Genomic DNA, 9,152 nt, shown 5'->3' on the forward strand with positions numbered 1-9,152 from the left:
CTTTTCAGACCTTAAATTCAGGTCAGAACTGGACGAATGATGGTTCATTAGAAATCTTACAGATCATAGAACAATATCACATATAAAAATCAACAAAATATTTTGGTTCATTTTAACGGAAACAAAACGTGAACCGCTACCTACGCTTTTCGGCAAAAATTGGTTTTTGCTTTTCAGACCTTAAATTCAGGTCAGAACTGGACGAATGATGGCTCGTTATAAAGCTTAAAGATCATAGAACAATATCACATATAAAATTCCAAAAAATATTTTGGTTCATTCTAACGGAAACATAGCGTGAACCGTAACCTACGCTTTTCGGCAAAAATTGGTTTTTGCTTTTCAGACCTTAAATTCAGGTCAGAACTGGACGAATGATGGCTCGTTAGAAAGCTTACAGATCATAGAACAATATCACATATAAAAATCCACAAAATATTTCGGTTCATTTTAACGGAAACAAAGCGTGAACCGCTACCTACGCTTTTCGGCAAAAATTGGTTTTAACTTTTCAGACCTTAAATGCAGGTCATAGCTGGACGAATGATGGCTCGTTGGAAAGCTTACATATCATAGAACAATATCACATATAAAAATCCACAAAATATTTCGGTTCATTTTAACGGAAACAAAGCGTGAACCGTTACCTACGCTTTTCGGTAAAAATTGGTTTTTGCTTTTCAGACCTTAAATTCAGGTCAGAACTGGACGAATGATGGCTCATTAGAAAGCTTACAGATCATAGAACAATATGACATATAAAAATCCACAGAATATTTCGGTTCATTTTAACGGAAACAAAGCGTGAACCGCGCTACCTACGCTTTTCGGCAAAAATTGGTTTTTGCTTTTCAGACCTTAAATTCAGGTCATAACTGGACGAATGATGGCTCATTAGAAAGCTTACAGTTCATAGAACAATATCACATATAAAAATCCACAGAATATTTCGGTTCATTTTAACGGAAACAAAGCGTGAACCGCTACCTACGCTTTTCGGCAAAAATTGGTTTTTGTTTTCAGACCTTAAATTCAGGTCAGAACTGGACGAATGATGAATCATTCGAAAGCTTACAGATCATAGAACAATATCACATATAAAAATCCACAAAATATTTCGGTTCATTTTAACGGACACAAAGCGTGAACCGCTACCTACACTTTTCGGCAAAAATTGGTTTTTGTTTTCAGACCTTAAATTCAGGTCAGAACTGGACGAATGATGGCTCATTAGAAAGCTTACAGATCATAGAACAATATGACATATAAAAATCCACAGAATATTTCGGTTCATTTTAACGGAAACAAAGCGTGAACCGCTACCTACGCTTTTCGGCAAAAAATGGTTTTTGTTTTCAGACCTTAAATTCAGGTCAGAACTGGACGAATGATGGCTCATTAGAAAGCTTACAGATCATAGAACAATATGACATATAAAAATCCACAGAATATTTCGGTTCATTTTAACGGAAACAAAGCGTGAACCGCTACCTACGCTTTTCGGCAAAAATTGGTTTTTGCTTTTCAGACCTTAAATTCAGGTCATAACTGGACGAATGATGGCTCATTAGAAAGCTTACAGTTCATAGAACAATATCACATATAAAAATCCACAGAATATTTCGGTTCATTTTAACGGAAACAAAGCGTGAACCGCTACCCTACGCTTTTCGGCATATATTGGTTTTTGCTTTTCAGACCTTAAATTCAGGTAAGAACTGGATGATTGATGGCTCATTCGAAAGCTTACAGATCATAGAACAATATCACATATAAAAATCAACAAAATATTTCGGTTCATTTTAACGGAAACAAAGCGTGAACCGCTACCTACGCTTTTCGGCAAAAATTGGTTTTTGCTTTTCAGACCTTAAATTCAGGTCAGAACTGGACGAATGATGGCTCATTAGAAAGCTTACAGATCATAACACAATATCACATATAAAAATCCACAAAATATTTCGGTTCATTTTAACGGACACAAAGCGTGAACCGATACCTACGCTTTTCGGCAAAAATTGGTTTTTGTTTTCAGACCTTAAATTCAGGTCAGAACTGGACGAATGATGGATCATTCGAAAGCTTACAGATCATAGAACAATATCACATATAAAAATCCACAAAATATTTCGGTTCATTTTAACGGAAACAAAGCGTGAACCTCATACCTACGCTTTTCGGCAAAAATTTGTTTTTGCTTTTCAGACCTTAAATTCAGGTCAGAACTGGACGAATGATGGTTCATTAGAAATCTTACAGATCATAAAACAATATAACATATAAAAATCCACAAAATATTTCGGTTCATTTTAACGGAAACAAAGCGTGAACCGCTACCCTACGCTTTTCGGCATATATTGGTTTTTGCTTTTCAGACCTTAAATTCAGGTAAGAACTGGATGATTGATGGCTCATTCGAAAGCTTACAGATCATAGAACAATATCACATATAAAAATCAACAAAATATTTCGGTTCATTTTAACGGAAACAAAGCGTGAACCGCTACCTACGCTTTTCGGCAAATATTGGTTTTTGCTTTTCAGACCTTAAATTCAGGTCAGAACTGGACGAATGATGGCTCATTAGAAAGCTTACAGATCATAACACAATATCACATATAAAAATCCACAAAATATTTCGGTTCATTTTAACGGAAACAAAGCGTGAACCGCTACCTACGCTTTTCGGCAAAAATTGGTTTTTGCTTTTCAGACCTTAAATTCAGGTCAGAACTGGACGAATGATGGATCATTCGAAAGCTTACAGATCATAGAACAATATCACATATAAAAATCCACAGAATATTTCGGTTCATTTTAACGGACACAAAGCGTGAACCGCTACCTACGCTTTTCGGCAAAAATTGGTTTTTGTTTTCAGACCTTAAATTCAGGTCAGAACTGGACGAATGATGGATCATTCGAAAGCTTACAGATCATAGAACAATATCACATATAAAAATCCACAAAATATTTCGGTTCATTTTAACGGAAACAAAGCGTGAACCGCTACCTACGCTTTTCGGCAAAAATTGGTTTTTGCTTTTCAGACCTTAAATTCAGATCAGAACTGGACGAATGATGGCTCATTCGAAAGCTTACAGATCATAGAAAAATATCACATATAAAAATCCACAAAATATTTCGGTTCATTTTAACGGAAACAAAGCGTGAACCGCTACCTACGCTTTTCGGCAAAAATTTGTTTTTGCTTTTCAGACCTTAAATTCAGGTCAGAACTTGACAAATGATGGCTCGTTAGAAATCTTACAGATCATAGAACAATATCACATATAAAAATCCACAAAATATTTCGGTTCATTTTAACGGAAACAAAGCGTGAACCGCTACCTACACTTTTCGGCAAATATTGGTTTTTGCTTTTCAGACCTTAAATTCAGGTCAGAGATGGACGAATGATGGCTCGTTAGAAAGCTTACATATCATAGAACAATATCACATCTAAAAATCCACAATATATTTTGGTTCATTTTAACGGAAACAAAACGTGAACCGCTACCTACGCTTTTCGGAAAAAATTGGTTTTTGCTTTTCAGACCTTAAATTTAGGTCAGAACTTGACAAATGATGGCTCGTTAGAAAGCTTACAGATCATAGAACAATATCACATATAAAAATCCACAAAATATTTCGGTTCATTTTAACGGAAACAAAGCGTGAACCGCTACCTACGCTTTTCGGCAAAAATTGGTTTTTGCTTTTCAGACCTTAAATTCAGGTCATAACTGGACGAATGATGGCTCATTAGAAAGCTTACAGTTCATAGAACAATATCACATATAAAAATACACAGAATATTTCGGTTCATTTTAACGGAAACAAAGCGTGAACCGCTACCTACGCTTTTCGGCAAAAATTGGTTTTTGCTTTTCAGACCTTAAATTCAGGTCAGAACTGGACGAATGATGGATCATTTGAAAGCTTACAGATCATAGAACAAAATCACATATAAAAATCCACAAAATATTTCGGTTCATTTTAACGGATACAAAGCGTGAACCGCTACCTACGCTTTTCGGCAAAAATTGGTTTTTGTTTTCAGACCTTAAATTCAGGTCAGAACTGGACGAATGATGGATCATTCGAAAGCTTACAGATCATAGAACAATATCACATATAAAAATCCACAAAATATTTCGGTTCATTTTAACGGAAACAAAGCGTGAACCGCTACCTACGCTTTTCGGCAAAAATTGGTTTTTGCTTTTCAGACGTTATATTCAGGTCAGAACTGGATGAATGATGGCTCGTTAGAAAGCTTACAGATCATAGAAAAATATCACATATAAAAATCAACAAAATATTTCGGTTCATTTTAACGGAAACAAAGCGTGAACCGCTACCTACGCTTTTCGGCAAAAATTGGTTTTTGCTTTTCAGACGTTATATTCAGGTCAGAACTGGATGAATGATGGCTCGTTAGAAAGCTTACAGATCATAGAAAAATATCACATATAAAAATCAACAAAATATTTCGGTTCATTTTAACGGAAACAAAGCGTGAACCGCTACCTACGCTTTTCGGCAAAAATTGGTTTTTGCTTTTCAGACCTTAAATTCAGGTAAGAACTGGACGAATGATGGCTCGTTAGAAATCTTACAGATCATAGAACAATATCACATATAAAAATCCACAAAATATTTCGGTTCATTTTAACGGAAACAAAGCGTGAACCGCTACCTACGCTTTTCGGCAAAAATTGGTTTTTGCTTTTCAGACCTTAAATTCAGGTCATAACTGGACGAATGATGGCTCATTAGAAAGCTTACAGATCATAGAACAATATCACATATAAAAATCCACAAAATATTTCGGTTCATTTTAACGGAAACAAAGCGTGAACCGCTACCTACGCTTTTCGGCAAAAATTGGTTTTTGCTTTTCAGACCTTAAATTCAGGTCATAACTGGACGAATGATGGCTCATTAGAAAGATTACAGATCATAACACAATATCACATATAAAAATCCACAAAATATTTCGGTTCATTTTAACGGAAACAAAGCGTGAACCGCTACCTACGCTTTTCGACAAAAATTGGTTTTTGCTTTTCAGACCTTAAATTCAGGTCATAACTGGACGAATGATGGATCATTAGAAAGCTTACAGTTCATAGAACAATATCACATATAAAAATCCACAGAATATTTCGGTTCATTTTAACGGAAACAAAGCGTGAACCGCTACCTACGCTTTTCGACAAAAATTGGTTTTTGCTTTTCAGACCTTAAATTCAGGTCAGAACTGGACGAATGATGGATCATTCGGAAGCTTACAGATCATATAACAATATCACATATAAAAATCCACAAAATATTTCGGTTCATTTTAACGGACACAAAGCGTGAACCGCTACCTACGCTTTTCGGCAAAAATTGGTTTTTGTTTTCAGACCTTAAATTCAGGTCAGAACTGGACGAATGATGGATCATTCGAAAGCTTACAGATCATAGAACAATATCACATATAAAAATCCACAAAATATTTCGGTTCATTTTAACGGAAACAAAGCGTGAACCTCATACCTACGCTTTTCGGCAAAAATTTGTTTTTGCTTTTCAGACCTTAAATTCAGGTCAGAACTGGACGAATGATGGTTCATTATAAATCTTACAGATCATAAAACAATATAACATATAAAAATCCACAAAATATTTCGGTTCATTTTAACGGAAACAAAGCGTGAACCGCTACCCGACGCTTTTCGGCATATATTGGCTTTTGCTTTTCAGACCTTAAATTCAGGTAAGAACTGGATGATTGATGGCTCATTCGAAATCTTACAGATCATAGAACAATATCACATATAAAAATCAACAAAATATTTCGGTTCATTTTAACGGAAACAAAGCGTGAACCGCTACCTACGCTTTTCGGCAAAAATTGGTTTTTGCTTTTCAGACCTTAAATTCAGGTCAGAACTGGACGAATGATGGCTCATTAGAAAGCTTACAGATCATAGAACAATATCACATATAAAAATCAACAAAATATTTCGGTTCATTTTAACGGAAACAAAGCGTGAACCGCTACCTACGCTTTTCGGCAAAAATTGGTTTTTGCTTTTCAGACCTTAAATTCAGGTCATAACTGGACGAATGATGGCTCATTCGAAATCTTACAGATCATAGAACAATATCACATATAAAAATCCACAAAATATTTCGGTTCATTTTAACGGAAACAAAGCGTGAACCGCTACCTACACTTTTCGGCAAAAATTGGTTTTTGCTTTTCAGACCTTAAATTCAGGTCAGATATGGACGAATGATGGCTCATTAGAAATCTTACAGATCATAGAACAATATCACATCTAAAAATCCACAAAATATTTCGGTTCATTTTAACGGAAACAAAGCGTGAACCGCTACCTACGCTTTTCGGCAAAAATTGGTTTTTGCTTTTCAGACCTTAAATTCAGGTCATAACTGGACGAATGATGGCTCATTAGAAATCTTACAGATCATAGAACAATATCACATATAAAAATCCACAAAATATTTCGGTTCATTTTAACGGAAACAAAGCGTGAACCGCTACCTACGCTTTTCGGCAAAAATTGGTTTTTGCTTTTCAGACCTTAAATTCAGGTCATAACTGGACGAATGATGGCTCATTTGAAATCTTACAGATCATAGAACAATATCACATATAAAAATCCACAAAATATTTCGGTTCAATTTAACGGAAACAAAGCGTGAACCGCTACCTACGCTTTTCGGCAAAAATTGGTTTTTGCTTTTCAGACCTTAAATTCAGGTCAGAACTGGACGAATGATGGCTCATTAGAAAGCTTACAGATCATAGAAAAATATCACATATAAAAATCCACAAAATATTTCGGTTCATTTTAATGGAAACAAAGCGTGAACCACACTACCTACGCTTTTCGGCAAAAATTGGTTTTTGCTTTTCAGACCTTAAATTCAGGTCAGAACTTGACAAATGATGGCTCGTTAGAAAGCTTACAGATCATAGAACAATATCACATATAAAAATCCACAAAATATTTCGGTTCATTTTAACGGAAACAAAGCGTGAACCGCTACCTACGCTTTTCGGCAAAAATTGGTTTTTGCTTTTCAGACCTTATATTCAGGTCAGAACTGGACGAATGATGGTTCATTAGAAAGCTTACAGATCATAGAACAATATCACATATAAAAATCCACAAAATATTTCGGTTCATTTTAACGGAAACAAAGCGTGAACCGCTACCTACGTTTTTCGAAAAAAATTGGTTTTTGCTTTTCAGACCTTAAATTCAGGTCAGAACTTGACAAATGATGGCTCGTTAGAAAGCTTACAGATCATAGAACAATATCACATATAAAAATCCACAAAATATTTCGGTTCATTTTAACGGAAACAAAGCGTGAACCGCTACCTACACTTTTCGGCAAATATTGGTTTTTGCTTTTCAGACCTTAAATTCAGGTCAGAGATGGACGAATGATGGCTCGTTAGAAAGCTTACATATCATAGAACAATATCACATCTAAAAATCCACAATATATTTTGGTTCATTTTAACGGAAACAAAACGTGAACCGCTACCTACGCTTTTCGGAAAAAATTGGTTTTTGCTTTTCAGACCTTAAATTTAGGTCAGAACTTGACAAATGATGGCTCGTTAGAAAGCTTACAGATCATAGAACAATATCACATATAAAAATCCACAAAATATTTCGGTTCATTTTAACGGAAACAAAGCGTGAACCGCTACCTACGCTTTTCGGCAAAAATTGGTTTTTGCTTTTCAGACCTTAAATTCAGGTCATAACTGGACGAATGATGGCTCATTAGAAAGCTTACAGTTCATAGAACAATATCACATATAAAAATACACAGAATATTTCGGTTCATTTTAACGGAAACAAAGCGTGAACCGCTACCTACGCTTTTCGGCAAAAATTGGTTTTTGCTTTTCAGACCTTAAATTCAGGTCAGAACTGGACGAATGATGGATCATTTGAAAGCTTACAGATCATAGAACAATATCACATATAAAAATCCACAAAATATTTCGGTTCATTTTAACGGACACAAAGCGTGAACCGCTACCTACGCTTTTCGGCAAAAATTGGTTTTTGTTTTCAGACCTTAAATTCAGGTCAGAACTGGACGAATGATGGATCATTCGAAAGCTTACAGATCATAGAAAAATATCACATATAAAAATCCACAAAATATTTCGGTTCATTTTAACGGAAACAAAGCGTGAACCGCTACCTACGCTTTTCGGCAAAAATTGGTTTTTGCTTTTCAGACCTTAAATTCAGATCAGAACTGGACGAATGATGGCTCATTCGAAAGCTTACAGATCATAGAAAAATATCACATATAAAAATCCACAAAATATTTCGGTTCATTTTAACGGAAACAAAGCGTGAACCGCTACCTACGCTTTTCGGCAAAAATTTGTTTTTGCTTTTCAGACCTTAAATTCAGGTCAGAACTTGACAAATGATGGCTCGTTAGAAATCTTACAGATCATAGAAAAATTCCCATATAAAAATCCAAAAAATATTTCGGTTCATTTTAACGGAAACAAAGCGTGAACCGCTACCTACGTTTTTCGGCAAAAAATGGTTTCTGCTTTTCAGACGTTAAATTCAGGTAAGTATTGGACGAATGATGGCTCATTAGAAAGCTTACAGATCATAGAAAAATATCACATATAAAAATCCACAAAATATTTTGGTTCATTTTAACGGAAACAAAGCTTGAACCGTTATCTACGCTTTTCGGCAAAAATTGGTTTTTGCTTTTCAGACCTTAAATTCAGGTCAGAACTGGACGAATGATGGCTCATTAGAAAGCTTACAGATCATAGAAAAATATCACATATAAAAATCCACAAAATATTTTGGTTCATTTTAACGGAAACAAAGCGTGAACCCCCACCTACGCTTTTCGGCAAAAATTGGTTTTTGCTTTTCAGACCTTAAATTCAGGTCAGAACTGGACGAATGATGGCTCGTTAGAAAGCTTACAGATCATAGAACAATATCACATATAAAATCCACAGAATATTTCGGTTCATTTTAACGGAATCAAAGCGTGAACCGCTACCTACGCTTTTCGGCTAAAATTGGTTTTTGCTTTTCAGACCTTAAATTCAGGTCAGA

This window comes from Papaver somniferum, unplaced genomic scaffold, assembly GCF_003573695.1.
Source record: "Papaver somniferum cultivar HN1 unplaced genomic scaffold, ASM357369v1 unplaced-scaffold_73, whole genome shotgun sequence".
Taxonomy (NCBI): Eukaryota; Viridiplantae; Streptophyta; class Magnoliopsida; order Ranunculales; family Papaveraceae; genus Papaver; species Papaver somniferum.